Consider the following 17627-nt stretch of genomic DNA (forward strand, 5'->3'; position numbering starts at 1 on the left):
GTTATTCCAAATGTGCATTACCCTGAGAGATCCCAGTTTTGTTTGTATTTTTTGGTCTTTTAATCAGCATATAATGACTCACAAATATGTGTAGCCCATAAACTTCCAGCTCTAAGATGGACTTGAATAGCTTTTAGAGAATTACATGTCTGGTGCTCAGTAACGTCTGATTTGTGATAGGGTTTCCCAAGGCTATCCCATTCTCTGGAGAGCATCTGGAGCTCTGGGCAGCATCTGGAGTCCAGCATCCTCCAACCTAGCTAAGAGGCACCCTAATTGTGGTTTTCATAGGTTCGGGCAAGCAGGAATGCTTGGCAAATGTCTTTCTTAGTATTTCTACTGCTGTAGGACTAGAGATGGTGGGCCTTGTGTGCAGTGTAGGGTTAGTTTCACCCAAACCTTTGCTACAAATCTTTTCTTTTTCTTTTTTTTAAATTATTTTATTAGATATTTTCTTCATTTACATTTCAAATGCTATCCTGAATGTCCCCTATACCCTCCCCCTGCCCTGCTCCCCTGCCCACTCACTCCCACTTCTTGGCCCTGGCATTCCCCTCTATGGGGCATATAAAATTTGCAAGACCGAGGGGCCTCTCTTCCCAACGATGGCTGGGTATGCCATCTTCCACTACATATGCAGCTAGAGACACAAGCTCTGGGGGTGCTACAAATCTTTAGTGCATCTTGAAAATAGCTTAAGATCTGGAGTTGAAGTTTGATTCTTGCCCTACGAATTCATTAAGAATGGGTGTGAGTCAATTATCCCTGTGAGCCTGCTTTCCCAAGGATAATTGGATGCACAGGGTTGGTAGAATTCAATAAAAACTCTTGCAACTGACAAGATTCTGAATTGGCTACATTCTTCCTGTACCTGCTTGCTAAATGATCTTCTTGACTATAAGCTTCAGGAAGGCAAGCTTTGTGTTTTCATGATTTATCACTGTTGGCCAGGGCATAAGGGCATAGGTATAGGTTGGTGAAAGTTTATTCAATTACGCTGCTGCAAAATGATGTTGCTGGCTGATGGTTACGAGATGATGAAGCTGCTTATATCTGCATAAATATAGATTCATTGATGTAAACTAATTAGTAAACAGAACAAAAAATACTTTAAGGAAATGGGCAATAAAATTTCATTTCATGGGGAGCTGGATAACAGATCAGTGGAAGGGAGTATGCCAGGTGTGTGTAAGGCCCTGGGTTTTGTCTTTTGCATCTCTATCTCACGTCTAGCTACTTGGGGGGGGGGGGAATGGTGTCTATTGACAGTATCATCATTCTGTTCCAAAATCTGGGACTGTTATCAAAATATATCTTAAAAAAGAAAATCTAAGTCTTAAGGAGAATGCATCCTGCCTTAGACTGTCAACTCAGCACATTTGGAATAAAACCTCTTCTTCAGTGCCTGACATTTTGATCCATAGATGAAGGACTCAAGTCCCAAGAAATATGGAAATATGTTACCTCCATGCCAGCATCAGTTTTCAGAATCTTGGAATGACCATGCTAAACTTTTACTCTGACGTGTCTGTGCTAAGTTAGCATGTTCCCTAGGATCATTGATTTAAGCACACCTTTGGCATGTAATATTTTCAACTTATGATGCCCTTATGAGGACATAACCTCACCATAAATAAAAGAGTGTATGCACATAAAATGACGGATTGCTTCTTGAATATAGAGCTTAATAAACTTGTGATCTGTCATCATCAAGTGGAGACTGGAAGCTAGTGGGATAGATCCAGGCTGAGCCCAAAGGTCTGAGGACCAAAGGAACCAACGGTGCGCAGAAGACCAGATGATGTGTCCCAGCTTGAGTAGTGAGGCAGAAAAAAAAGTATAATTTTCTCTGCCTCTGCCTTTGTTCCATGTAGGTGTAGATACTTAGAAGGTAGGCCAAGTTTAGGTACATTGAGGAAGGCAATCTCCTTTACTGAATTCACTGATTGGAATACCAGTCCCCTCCAGAGATATAAGGACCCACCCAGAAATAACGTGCAGCCAGATAGCAGCAGTCTTTTGTCAAATTAACATACAAAACTACAGCAGCATCTGGGAGAGCCATACAGCCTTGATCAACCTCTATGGGGTCTTGTATTATAGTCATTGTTACATCGACCTACTTGATCTCATCGTGCTTCTGTTCTGCCACAGTGCTACTTCCTGGCAACCACCAGAACATGTCAGCCCACACATAAGGAATTCACCAGACCATGTTAGTTGTTTGTCCCTGCTGCCTCCATGGTCAGTAGATCCCTAATCTTCTGGGATCTTACTTTCCCCATATTTCCTGGATCCATCTCCTCCTTTTTGCTTCCATTAGAAATGCTACAGGCCTATCTCTAAAATACAAGAGGCATTTAGGTTTAATGAAATACTTCTTCTTCTTTCCTAGTCTCTGTTAGATGTCATTGTCCTCGAAAGTAAGCAATATGTCTCCATTTTGTGTATATGTATGTGTACATGCAGTGTGTGTGTGTGTGTGTGTGTGTGTGTGTTTGTGTGTGTGTGTGTCTTGGGGTTTACAAAGTGCCCAAAAGTGCCAGGCACATAAGAAGCCTCTCATGGATGAAGCCTAACTATGTTTCAAAGTGTCTAAGGCAAGCTGTTCCTAAGCTGGCTCTTCCAAACCAAATTCAGAATAACAAAGTCAAAACTGTATTTACACATATTTTCTAAGGAAAACAAACAGATTTATATGCATCTTCTAGGGAAAAGAAATGGTTCTGAGGCCTGGAACTCGACCATTGTATCATTGCTGAATGGAGGTATTGAATTTTGAAAGTGTTCCTGCTAAAGCAAGGCACAGTAAAGGGGAAAGGCTTTGGGCTTTGGACTCAGAAGACTTGAGTTCAAACTGCAATGTAACAGCTGCACTATGACAATTCTTATGGATTTCTAAGGTACTATTGTACAACAGACTGACAATAGTCACAATATTTTACTTCGTAAATAGTTAAATATTTAGACATTATTATAAAAATGATAATTATGTGAGATAATAAACATAATTCAGGAATGAGCCATTGTTGGATATATATCAAAACATTATGTCATGCATGACAAACATATGATTCTTTCTTTAATATATATGATTCTTAAATTTTTAAATACAAATGTATAATTGTAATTATTAAGACAGAGAAAGGTTAAGAAAGCATAAACCATTCTAAACAAAACTTTATATTTTTTTAGTTTCTAATTTCTAAACCAAACCAATGAATTGAGTAGGCCTGGAAATTTATTATATTTCTACCCAATATCTCTTCTGTAGACTATTCTTAAAGAATGAGTTGCTCACAAAACTTGGGAATAGACCTTTGGCCCTAACTAGGCAGACCATGGTCTCCAGAGGACTTTCCACCCCACAGGTGCCCTAGCATGCCCAGGATCTTAGGATCACTGGTGATTGGAACACAACATCTGTACAACTGAACCAAGGGTGCCTGGGGCCAGGGGAGCACAGACAGAGGAACCCAGCCCAATCAGTCGCTTGGGTTCCTTCTCTGTTGCATCCATTCCAGTAGTGACATGCATTACAGGTTTGGAAACCTGGAAGCAGTCCTGAGGCAAAGAGTTTCAAGGAAACTCAGCCACCTGGAACCTTGGCATTTTCATAGCTAGGAATGTCCCAGATTTGTCCCTGCAATATCGTGGAGGGTCTTGTATGCTTTCCTACAGTATTTTACTGGATAAGAGTTAGAAATCTCAGGGCAAGCTTAGCAAAGTATACTTAGAATCTTCATTACAGCCAGGTATTGCAAACTACATTGCATATTAGAAGCAAGTTGGTGAATTCTGACAAATGGATATTCCCTACAGATACTTAAAAGAAGAGCCAAGCTACACTCATATGCAAGAATTGATCAAGGCCTAGGAAATAGGGGGGTTGTGGTATTGCATTATTCATAAGGTCTGCTAGAGCAGAAGTCCCGGGTGCTAGCTTTCACAAGGCTCAAAGGAGTAGCACAAATCGTGACTAGGGTGTGAAATCCTCACCTGTCATTAGCTGACTCTAGGCAGGGCTGTTTTATCTTTACTGTAAACATTGCCTGGTTCTTATAAGTTCCTTTGAAATCATTCCTTTGTTTTGTGTCAGATACTTCAATGTACTTTGCGTCCTGTGACATCCTACCCCTTTGTTTTCTATATTATATAAGACTGGTGTTTGCTTTGTGACATTCAGATTCAACACACTATCTTGTCTGCGTCTGTTTGTCACCCTATTCCCGCTGACTCTATGCCCATCTGCCCTAGACTCTGATTCCCATGGATTGAGGGGGGGCTGACTGAGCCCAGTCCATGGCACTTCTGGTTGGCTCCAGTGCTGAGCCACCTTGGGCCAAAACTCAGTGGACAGCCCCATGGTCCCCAGAGGACTCTCCATTCCACGGACACCCTCCATGCCCAAGACCCTAGTATCACTGGTGAGTGGAACACAACATCTGTTCCAACTGAACCTGGGGTGCATGGGGCCATCTGGAGCACAGACAAAGGAACTCCGCCCAATCAGTGGCTCAGGTTCCTTCTGGACAGCGCTAGTCCACATTGGTTTCGAACTCAGCAGACAGCCCCACAGTCCCCAGAGGAGGTACCACTTCCAGGCACCCTAAAACACCCAGGATCTTAGGATCCCAGGATCCTAGCAGCTTTGTTGCAACAGGGTCTCAGAGGAAAGTTCACTGCTAAGGACTCTGACATGTCCAGAATCTCAGGTTCACAGGATTCCAGAATCACAGGATCACAAAGAAAGCTGGATTCTGAGCAGTTCTGACTTAACTGGGATTACAGGAAGGACAGACTCCAATCAGATATATTGAGGGCAGGGAGAACTTGAGATAATCAGATGGCAGGAGGCAAGAAGAGAAGCAACAAAAACCAAGGTTACTTGGCATCATCAGAAACAAATTATCCCACCATAGCAAGTCCTCGATACACCATCACCAGAAAAGCAAGCTATGGATCTAAAGTCACTTTTCATGATGATGATGGAGGACTATAGGAAGGAAATAAATAACTCCCTTAAAGAAATTCAGGAGAACACATCCAAACAGGTGAAAGACTTCAACAAAACCATCCAGGATCTAAAAATTAAAGTAGAAACAATAAAGAAAACCACTCTGGAAGTAGAAAACCTAGGAAAGAAGTCAGTAGACACTGATGCAAGCATCATCAACAGAATATAAGAGATAGAAGAGAGAATCTCAGGTGCTAAAGATACCATAGAAAACATTGACACAACAATTAAATAAAATGCAAAATGCAAAAAGATCCTAACCCAAAACATCCAGGAAGTCCAGGACATAATGAGAAGACCAAACCTAAGGATATAATCCTGCTTGTGGACGTTGTACATCGTGGTGCGGAGCCTAGTGCGCACCACGATGTACAACGTCCACAAGCAGGCCTATCAGAATTATACCAGACTTGTCACCAAAGACTATGAAAGCCAGAAGATACTGGAGAGATGTCATACAGAGCCTAAGAGAACACAAATGCCAGCTCAGGCTACTATACCCAGCAAAACTCTCAATTACCATAGATGGAGAAACCAAGGTATTACATGACAAAACCAAATTTACAAAATATCTTTCCACAAATACAGCCCTTCAATGGATAATAAAGGGAAAACTCCAACACAAGGAGGGAATCTAAGCTCAAGAAAAAGAAAGAAACTGATCTTTCAACAAACCTAAAGAAGATAGCCACATAAACAGAATTCCAACTCTAACAACAAAAATAACAGGAAGCAACAACGATTTTCCTTAACTGATATCAATAGAACATTTTATCCTAAAACAAAAGGATATACCTCTATCTCGGCACCTCATGGTACATTCTCCAGAATTGACAATATAATCAGTCACAAAACATGCCTCAACAGATTAAAAAATATTGAAATAATCCCTTGCATCCTATCAGATCACCATGGACTAAGGCTGGTCTTCAAGAACAACACAAATAATAGAAAGTCCACATACACGTGGAAACTGAATAACACTCTACTCAATGATACCTTGGTCAAGGAAGAAATAAAGAAATTAAATATTTTCTAGAGTTTAATGAAAAGAAAGCAACAAAATATCAAAACTTCTGGAACACAGTGAAAGCAGCCATGAGAGCACAACTCATAGCTCTGAGTGCCTCCAAAAAGAATGTGGAGAGAGCATACATTAGCAGCTTGACAGCACACCTGAAAGCTCTAGAACAAAAAGAAGTATATTCACCCAAGAGGAGTAGAGAGCAGAAAATAATCAAACTCAGAACTGAAATCAACCAAAGAGGAACAAAAAGAAGTATACAAAGAATCAACCAAACCAGAGGAAACAGAACCTGAGGAAATCCAAAACATCATCAGATCCTACTGCAAAAGGCTATATGCGACAAAACTAGAAAACCTGGATGAAATGGACAACTTCCTAGACAGATACCAGGTACCAAAGTTAAATCAGGATCAGATTAACGTTCTAAACAGTCCTACATCACCTAAAGAAATAGAAACAGTCATTAATAGTATCCCTACCAAAAAAAGCCCAGTACCTGATGGGTTCAGTACAGAGTTCTATCAGACATTCAAAATGGATCTCATTCCAATATTCCTCAAACTATTCTGAAAAACAGAAGCAGAAGGTACTCTATCCAATTCATTCTATGAAGCCACTCTTACTCTGATACCTAAACCTCACAACAACCCAACAAAGAAAGAGAACTTCAGACCAATTTCCCTTATGAATATCGATGCAAAAATTTTGAATGTAATTCTCAAAAAATGAATCCAAGAACACATAAAAATGATCATCCATCATGATCAAGTGGGCTTCATTCCAGGGATGTAGGATGGTTCAATATAAGGAAATACATCAATGATATCCACTCTATAAACAAACAAAAACCACATGATCATCTCATTAGATGCTGAGAAACATTTGACAAAATCCAAGCCCATTTCATGATAAAAGTCTTGGAAAGATCAGGAATTTAAGGCCCATACCTAAACATAATAAAGGAAAAATAAAGCAAGCCAGTACTAAATGGAGAGAAATGAAGCAATCCCATTAAAATCAGGCACTAGACAAGGCTGCCCACTTTCTCCCTACCTATTCAATACAGGACTTGAAGTCCTAGCCAGAGCAGTTAGACAACAAAAGGAGATCAAAGGAATAGAAATTGGAAAGGAAGAAGTCAAAATATCACGATTTGCAGATGATATAATAATATACATAAGTTTTATTTGTCCAAAAGTGACACTGGAATTTATTTCTTCCCATAGAAAATGATTAACAGTATAAAGAAGGGGTATAAATAAAATGTATTAAAGGTGGGAGAAGGGGTGAGAGAAAGGAAGGGAGGGAGGAGAAAAAGAGGCAAGAGAGAGAGAGAAAAAAAAAAACAAAGGAGGGAGAGAGAAGGAAAGAGAATCAGTGTTAGATACAAAGACAGAGTGAAAAATGGGAAACCATCATAGCATAGAATTTTTCCAAAATCATTAACCTTATCTGTGTAATCAAAAATAAATTTAATTATTTAATTTTAGGAATGCAAGGGCTAAACTAACATCTATGTCAATATTTAAATTTAAGACTCAAATTCTCAGCTCAAGACCTCCCTTCTGATATCTTGGTGTTTTATGGACTCATGTCTGGTTTCCATGGCTACTGTTTTCATGAATCTATTAAATAATATAAAAACAAAGAAAAAAAAAAAGAACTTCAAGTCTCTGAATAAAGAAGTTGAAGAAGATCTCAGAAGATGGAAAGATCTCCCATGCTCATGGATTGACAGGACTAATATCGTAAAAATGGCCATCTTGCATAAAGCAATCTGCAGACTCAATTCAATCCCTATCAAAATTCCAACTCAATTCTTCACAGAGTTAGAAAGGGAAATTGGCAAATTCATCTGGAATAACAAACGTAGGATAGCAAAAAGTATTCTCAACATTCAAAACCTCTGGTGGAATTAACATACCTGACTACAAGCTGTCCTTCAGAGCAATTGTGATCAAAACTGCATGGAACTGGTACAGTGACAGACAGGTAGATCAATGGAATAGAACTGAAGACCCAGAAATGNACCCACACACCTATGGTCACTTAATCTTTGACAAAGGTGTTAAAACCATCCAGTGGACAGAAGAAACATTTTCAAAAAATGGTGCTGGCTCAACTGGCAGTTAGCATGCAGAAGAATGCAAATTGATCCATTCTTATCTCCTTGTACTTAGATCAAGTCTAAGTGGATCAAGGAACTCCACATAAAATCAAAGACACTGAAACTTATAGAGGAAAAAGTGGGGAAGAGCCTTGAAGATATGGGCACAGAGGAAAAATTCCTGAACAAAAGAGCAATGGCTTGTGTTGTAAGATCAAGAATTGACAAATGGGACCTCATAAAATTGCAAAGCTTCTGTAAGGCAAAGGACACTGTCAGTAAGACAAAATGGCAACCAACATATTGGGAAAAGATCTTTACCAATCCTAAATATGATAGGTGGCTAATATCCAATATATATAAAAACTCTATGAAGTTGGACTCCAGACATCCAAACAACGCTATTAAAAATGGAGTATAGAGCTAAACAAAGAATTCTTAACTGAGGAATACTGAATGGCTGAGAAGCACCTAAAAATGTTCAATATCTTTAATCATCAGGGAAATGCAAACCAAAACAACCCCGAGATTCCATGTCACACCAGTCAGTGTGGCTAAGATAAAAAATTCAGGTGACAGCAGATGCTGGCAAGAATGTGGAGAAAGAGGAACACTCCTCCATTTTTGGTGGGATTGCAAGCTGGTACAACCACTCTGGAAATGAGTCTGGTGGTTCCTCAGAAAATTGGACATACTTCTACTGGAAGATTCAGCAATACCAGCATATACTCAGAAAATGCTCCAACTTGTAATAAGGACACATGCTCCACTATGTTCATAGCAGCCTTATTTATAATAGCAAGAAGCTNGAAAGAACCTAGATGTCCCTCAACAGAGGAATGGATACAGAAAATGTGGTACATTTATACAATGGAGTACTAGTCAACTATTAAAAACAATGAATTCATGAAATTCTTAGACAAATGGATGTATTCGGAGGATATCATCCTTAGTGAGGTAACCCAATCACAAAAGAAGTCACTAGATATGCACTCACTGATAATTGGATATTAGCCCGGAAGCTCATAATATCTGAGATACAATTTGCAAAACAAATGAAACTCAAGAAGAAAGAAGACTAAAGTGTGGACACTTTGATCCTTCTCATAATGGGGAACAAAATGCCCATGGAAGGAGTTATAGAGACAAAGTTCGGAGCAGAGCCTGAAGGAATGACCAGACAGAAACTGTCCCACCTGTGGATCCATCCCATAAACAACCACCAAACCCAGATACTAGGCAGATGTCAACAAGAGACTGCTGACAGGAGCCTGATATATCTGTTCACTGAGAGGCTCTGCCAGTGCCAGGGAAATACAGAAGTGGATGCTCACAGTCATTCATTAGAAGGAGTACAGGGTCCCCAATGGAGGAGCTAGAGAAACTACCCAGGGAGCTGAAGGGGTCTGAAGCCCCATAGGAGGAACATCAATATGAACTAACTAGTACCCCCGAGCTCCTTGGAACTATACCACCCATTAAAGAAAACACATGGTGGAACTTGTGGCTATAGCTATATATGTAGCTGAGGGCCTAGTAGGTCTTCAGTGGGAGGAGAGGCCCTTGGTCCTGTGGAAGCTCTATGTCCCAGTATGGGGGAATGCCTGGGCCAGGAAGTGGGAGTAGTGTGTTTGGGAGCAGGGGCAGGGGGTAGAGGGTATGGGATTTTTGGTGGGGTAATTAGGAAAGGGGAAAATAAAAAAAAACAAAAACAAAGACCTTTGGAATAAAACGTAATCATCTAAAGTAAATATTCTCCACCTTTGAAGATCAGTTCCTCCTCTAGTGTAGAGAAGGGCCCTTCTGGATGGCATGGGTTACAGCCTGTGTGGAAGCTCATCTGATAGGGCAATGGTATGCACTAATGACCTAAGGAAACAGAATCGGAAGTGTACCTCAGTAGAAGAGCACATGTTTCTGGTTCGTGAATTCCTAGCTTATAACAATTGTTTTTCTTTTTTTAAAAAAAAAGAACCTTCACATGTTGCAAGAAGCTGAGGCTTGACTGAAGAAAAATAAATATTGAAGATGTGAAAGTTACAATGAAGTTTATACTCATTTTAAGTTGGACCTCTTTTCTTGCACTATTAATCCATCCCGTTTGTTCTTATGTAACATTTGTCTTTGCTCTTCTGTCTTTTTATAATTCATTTTAGCTGTGGGGCCCACCCTGTGTTCTGCCCCCATTTTAATGCTACACTTGAATGAATCAGGGGAGCTTAACAACACTGTTGACATGAAAATAGCAGCTTTGAAGATAGAACTGCTGTAGTGTTCCTCATTGGAAGATATACCTCAATCTCTAACTCAGTATCTTTTAAAGATAAGCAGTGCCTCATCTAGACCTGAGCCTCCATCAAGCAGGAGAATACTACACTACCTCACCTTGACAACTGCCTTCTCTCCTCGGCTTCTGGAAACACACTCAATATTCTCATAGGAACAGCCTCTCATTATAATTTTGGATTTTGCATGTGCAAAGACTTTACTTATACAAAACCCTCAAAATTGCTGATCCAGAACACAAGTTAAGTCCTTTGGCAAAACAGGAAGGTAGATAGATCAAGTATTGATATTAGGAGACTCGATGCTCTGTGTTAAAGAATTTAAAGTGGCTTGATTCTGTTCGATCTCCCTCCATTATAAGACATTGACAATAGTCACAGGATATTGAATGGAGTTTTTCTACTAAGAGTGAGGTTTAAGAGCAACAATTAATTACCAAGACTCCTTGCACTTGCTACAAGGCAGGCTCCTGGGCTAGTACACACCTGTTAAACCAGGATCTTTATTTTCTCAAGATTCCCCAGGCTAGCATTGTTGCCTTATTTTGTAAATGAAGTCAGGTCAGGTTTCAGACAGAAATGGATTTGTTTTGGGAACATACAGCCCAAGTGTTACACAGGCCATACTTAGCCAAAACAAAGAACAAAAAACAAAAACAAAAACCAAAAACAACTAAAAAAAGAAAATGGATTACTTATTTTTAATTTAAAATTTATTTTGTGCTCCAAACTTCAACTTCAACTGAGCATGTGATTTATATACATTATGTAATTTGAGAGAAGGCTAGATAACAATGGTCTTCAAAGTACAATGTGCTCAGGATGGCTAAAGTATACAATGCTGGGTCCTGTCTCAGGAATTCTCTGGGTTGCGATGGTAATAGATACTGATATTTATAATCTGGTTCCTAAATGATACTGGCACATTTGTCTAGGGAAGATAATAACTCTCATTGTGGCTTCCCTGGACATCCTTGATAAACTAGAAACACAATCATGGAAGGGGAAGCCAGGGCACATGGAGTTTTTTTGAGCCCCTTGGGAAATTCTAGGTATTTCTCCTTTAAGAAATTTATTCTTAGATTTTGTTTTTGTTTTTGTTTTGTTTGTTTGTTTGTTTGTTTTGAGGAATCTCCATACTGATTTCCATAGTGGCTGAACTCATTTACATTTCCACCAGCAAAACTAAAAATAGAAGTACTATATGATCCAGCTCTACCACTCATGGGAATCTGACCAAAGGAATTTAAGTCAGTGTATCACAGAGATATGTGCACAAGGATGCCTATTCTAAGCGTGCACAGAACACTCAAGCCTAGGTGTCTGTTAGCAAGTGAGTGGAGAGCAAATAGGAAGTACGTGTACACAATGGAGTCTTATTCAGACACAAAGAATAAAGCAATGTCATTTGCAAGACAGTAAGCCAGATTCAGAAAGACAGAGTGTTTTCTTAGATTTTATATGGCTAAACAATACATATAAACAACATGAAAAGAGTAAACATTCTCTAGGAGAAGGAAGAGGATTACCAGGAATGGGACAAAGGTTATAGGGAAGGGTGCCAGATATGCCAAACAAAAGGTGAATGAAAATGCCTCTGTACAAAAGAAACTGTCAATAAGACAAAAAGGCCACCAACAGATTGGGTAAGGATGTTTACCAATCCTAAATCCAATAGGGGACTAATATCCAATATATACAAAGGACTTAAGAAGTTGGTCTCCAGAAAATCAAATAACCGTATTAAAAACGGGGTACAGAGCTAAACAAAGAATTCACAACTGAGGAATACTGAATGGCTGAGAAGCCCCTGAAAAAATGTTCAACATCCGTAGTCATCAGGGAAATGCAAATCAAAACAACCCTGAGATTCTACCTCACACCAGTCAGAATGGCTAAGATCAAAAATTCAGGTGACAGCAGATGCTGGCAAGGATGTGGAGAAAGAGGAACACTCCTCCATTGTAGGTGGGATTGAAAGATGGTACAACCACTCTGGAAATCAGTTTGGAGGTTCCTCAGAAAATTTGACATAGTTCTACTGGAAGATCCAGCAATACCTCTCCTGGGTATATAACCAGAAGATGTTCCAACTTGTAATAAGGACACATGCTCCACTAGCATAGCAGCCTTATCTATAATAGCCAGAAGCTGGAAAGCATATTTATAATATGCTCCACATAGCAGCCTTATTTATAATAGCCAGAAGCTGGAAAGAACCCAGATGTCCCTCAACAGAGGAATGGATACAGAAAATGTGGTACATTTACACAATGGAGTACTACTCAGCTATTAAAAACAATGAATTCATGAAATTCTTAGGCAAATGAATGCATCTGGAGGATATCATCCTTAGTGAGGTAACCCAATCACAAAAAAAACACACATGATATACACTCACTGATAAGTGGATATTAGCCCAGAAACTTAGAATGCCCAAGATACAATTTGAAAGACACATGAAACTCAAGAAGAAGGAAGACTAAAGTGTGGATATTTCGTTCTTTCTTAGAATGGGGAACAAAATACCCATGGAAGATGTTACAGAGACAAAGTTCTGAGCAGAGCCTGAAGGAATGACCATCCAGAGACTGCCCCACTTGGGGATCCACCCCATAAACAACCACCAAATCTAGTCACTAGGCAGATGTCCAGTGGATGACTGTGAGCATCCACTGGACAGAGCACAAGGTCCCCAATGAAGAAACCAGAGAAATACCCAGGGAGCTGAAGGAGTCTGAAGCCCCATAGAAGGAACATCAATATGAACTAACCAGTACCCCCAAGCTCCTTGGAACTATACCATCAATCAAAGAAAACACGTGGTGGAACTTGTGGCTCTAGCTATATATGTAGCAGAGGATGGCCTAGTCAGTCATCAATGGGGGAGAGGCCCTTGGTCCTGTGAAGGCTCTATGCCCCAGTATAGGGGAATGCCAGAATGGGAGTGGGTGGGTTGGTAAGCAGGGGGAGGTAGGGAGGGGATAGGGGATTTTCAGAGCAGAAACTATGAAAGGGGATAACATTTGAAATATATATAAAGAAAATATCTAATAAAAAAATTAAAAGCCTCTGGTGAGAAGTCTGGTGCAATTCTAAAAGGCCTGCCTTTATATGTTACTTGACCTTTTTCCCTTGCTGCTTTTAATATTCTGTCTTTATGTAGTGCATTTGTTGTTCTGATTATTATGTGTCGGGAGGAATTTCTTTTCTGGTCCAGTCTATTTGGAGTTCTGTAGGCTTCTTGTATGTTTATGGGCATCTCGTTCTTTAGGTTCGGGAAGTTTTCTTCTATAATTTTGTTGAAGATATTTACTGGCCCTTTAAGTTGAAAATCTTCATTCACATCTACTCCTATTTTCCGTAGGTTTGGTCTTCTCATTGTGTCCTGGATTTCCTGGAGGTTTTGAGTTAGGATCTTTTTGCATTCTGCATTTTCTTTGAGTGTTGTGCCTATGTTCTCTTGGAATCTTCTGCACCTGAGATTCTCTCTTCCATCTCTTGTATTCTGTTGCTGATGTTCACATCTATGGTTCCTGATTTCTTTCCTAGGGTTTCTATCTCCAGAGTTGTCTCACTTTGGGTTTTCTTTATTGTTTCTCCTTTCATTTTTAGGTCTTGGATGGTTTTGTTCAATTCCATCACCTTTTTCGTTGTGTTTTCCTCTAATTCTTTAAGGGATTTTTGTGTTTCCTCTTCAAGGACTTCTACCTGTTTAGCAGTGTTCTGTATTTCTTTAAGTGAGTTATTAATGCTCTTCCTAAAGTCCTCTACCAGCATCATGAGATATGATTTTAAATCTGAATCTTGCTTTTCAGGTGTGTTGGGGTATCCATTACTGGCTGAGGTCCGAGTGCTGGGTTCTGATGATGGTGATCCGTCTTGGTTTCTGTTAGTAAGATTCCTGCATTTGCCTTTCACCATCTGGTAATCTCTAGAGTTAGTTGTTATAGTTGTCTCTGGTTGGAGCTTGTTCCTCCTGTGATTCTGTTAGCCTCTGTCAGCAGTCNTGGGAGTCCAGCTCTCTCCTGAGTCTCAGTGGTCAGAGTACTCTCTGCAGGGAAGCTCTCCTCTAGCAGGGAAGGTGCACAGAGTTCTGGCATTCAGACCTGCCTCCTGGTTGAAGATGTAGGCCCGAAATGGGGCCTGTCCCAGAAGATGTGTCGCCTCTGCAGTATGTGTGCTCACCTGCACAGACTGGTCTCTGAAGGACCCAGAACACAAGATGGCTCCCTCACCTGCTCAGTTAGTCAGAGCCCTCCCAGGTGGCCACCTCTCCTCTGGCAGGAAAGGTGCCTGGATGGCTGGAGACCAAAATGGGGTCTGTCCCAGAAGCTGTGTTATTCCTGCCTGTTCCAGTAGCTGTGTACATTTACACAATGGAATACTACTCAGCCATAAAAACAATCAATTTATGAAATTCTTGGGCAAATGGATGTATCTGGAGGATATCATCCTTAGTGAGGTAACCCAATAAAAAAGAAGTCAATTGCTATTCACTCACTGATAAGTGAATATTAGCCCAGAAACTTAGAATACCCAAGATAAAATTTGCAAAACAGAAGAAAATCAAGACAAAGGAAGACCAACATGTGGATACTCCATTCTTCCTCCGAATAGGGAACTAAATACCCATGGAAGAAGTTACAGATACAAAGTTTGGAGCTAAGATGAAATGATGGACCATCCAGAGACTACCCCACCAGGGGATCCATACAATAATCAGCCATCAAACCCAGACACTATTGCACATGCCAGCAAGATTTTGCTGAAAGGACCCTGATATAGCTGTCTTGCGTGAGGCTATGCCAGTGCCTGGCAAACACAGAAGTGGATGCTCACAGTCAGCTATTGAATGGAACACAGGGCCCACAATGGAGGAGCTAGAGAAAAGTACCCAAGTAACTGAAGGGGTCTGCAACCCGATAGTTGGAATAACAATATGAACTAATCAGTACCCCCAGAGCTCATTTCTCTAGCTGCATATGTAGCAGAAGATGTCCTATTTGGCCATCATTGGGAAGAGAGGCCCCTAGGTCTTGCAAATTTTATATGCCCCAGCACAGGGGAATGCCAGGGCTAAGAAATGGGAGTGGGTGGGTAGCAGAGCAGGGTGGGGGGAGGGTATAAGGAACTTTCGGGATAGCATTTGAAATGTAAATAAAGAAAATATCTAATAAAAAATAAAAGCAATTCAAAGTATCATTTATTCATTGTATTGTTGTTTCTATTGCATTAATTCCTGCTCTATTTTTTTTTTTAATTATTGTGGTCCACTCGATTTGACCTTTTTTTGTTCTTATTTTTTCTAATTTCTGAATTGAATAATTTAGTTATTTATTTGTGATCTTTCTCATTTTTAAATGTAGACAAGGTGACAAATTTCCCTTATAAGACTAATTGTAATGTATTTCCCTGGTTTTGTAGTATTGTATTTTCATTTAATTCCAAGAAAAAATTTTAATATCTTTCATAATTTCTTCCTTGACTAATTCCTCATGTGGACTGAGTTGTTTAATCACCATGTGTTTGTATACTTACTTCAAGTTTGTCAACATTGACATATATAATACATGCAATTATTTTAATTTTTCTGAATTTGAAAGATTTATTTCTTTTCCTAGGATGTGGTTTATCTTAGAGAAACTTTCATGTGCTGGAATGTGTATTCTTTTGTCTCTGGGTTAAATATTCTGTATAAATCTGTTAAGGCCTTTTGATGTTTGATGTCATTTAACTCTAATGTTTCTCTGTATTTTCTGTTCATATTGCTTTTATGTTGAAGAAAGTGAGGCATTGAAAACACCTACTATATTTTATTTTGTGTCTTTTATTTCAGTAATGTTTTTTTCTGACATGAGTGCACCAGAATTTTGTGCATATATGCTTAGCATAGTAATGTGCATGTAATCAAATGCTCCCTTGACTAGAATGAAGTGTCTTTATAGCTTTTGATTAATTTTAATTAGAAGTCTAATTTGAAGTGTTGTGGTTAAACTGTGATGTATCTGTGTATCAAAATTGACAACAGGTTGGTTGTGCCGCCTGAATTTTGTAAACTGGACACAAGCTAGAGTCATATTGGAAGAGGAAATCTCAGCTGAGAAAATGCCCCCAATAGATTGCACTGTGGTCGAGCCTGTGGTGCATTTTCTTGATATTTAATGTATGAGGGTTCAGATCCCTGTGGGTCCTGCCATCCTTGGGCTGGTGTCTTCGAGTGCTATAAGAAAGCAGGATGAGCAGTCTGTGAAAAGCAAGGCAGTAAGCAGCACTCCACCATGAATGCTGTATCAGGTTCTCCTTTCAGGTCCACACCTTGAGTTCCTGCCCTGAGATCCTTGGGTGATAGGGCAAATGATATGGTAAAATAAGTCTTTTCATCTCCCCACCCCCCCAAAAGAAAAATGCTCTGTAGAACTCATTGCTATATACAACTAATACTTGTTAATAAAAAGAGTAATAATGAAACAACTATCCAGACAGGTTAGTTCTCCAGCTTTATATAATTACATAGGCTATGCTTATATTAAATTAAGAGGGTTAAAAATAATCATATCTCAAAGGTCACAATAAAGATCCCTTCCTGGTCCCATGCAACAATCACGTTTTATAGAATCTGTTTTTGATGCTTTGACATCTGGAGTCTTACTGAAAGAGAGGCTTACAAATACCCAGAGGGCAAAGGTCATTAGTATTGACACTTCCTTGCATGTGCAAACCAACCAACCCGGACCTCAAGGCTTCCACCACCTCTATTACAGAGCTCTTTGAATGTCATCCATCACAAGTTTCTCATCTTACTCATCCCAGGGCCTACTACTAGGTAACTGGACAGCAGATACAGAGTCTATTGAAGGTCAACAACCTCCAGTCCCAAACCTGCTGACTCTTCCTTGAACATTATTTCCACAGAAATTACAGTATAAGGTCTTCCTTTATCTGCCCTCTCACTTTGCCTCTGACAGATCTTTCTATGTTCCCTGATGTGCCCAGTTGAGGTGCTAAATAGTATGCCTGGCTGCTGTTTCTGAGCATTTGGGAGAATAAAGCTTTTCATGACATTCCTCTCTGTAACTGTACTGGCTAATTTTGTGTCAACTTGACACAGCTGGAGTTATCACAGAGAAAGGAGCTTTAGTTGAGGAAATGCCCCCATGAGATCCAGCTGTAAGGTATTTTCTCAATTAG

General features: G+C 39.8%; 1 protein-coding gene across 1 annotated transcript in view; it reads right to left on the bottom strand.

Moving 5' to 3' along the window:
* Kcnb2 (potassium voltage-gated channel subfamily B member 2) overlaps window positions 1-17627 on the bottom strand; it is a 419439-nt gene that overhangs the window by 183304 nt on the left and 218508 nt on the right. The gene's annotated exons all lie outside the window — the stretch shown is intronic.

The sequence above is a fragment of the Mus pahari genome, chromosome 22, assembly GCF_900095145.1.
Source record: "Mus pahari chromosome 22, PAHARI_EIJ_v1.1, whole genome shotgun sequence".
NCBI lineage: Eukaryota > Metazoa > Chordata > Mammalia > Rodentia > Muridae > Mus > Mus pahari.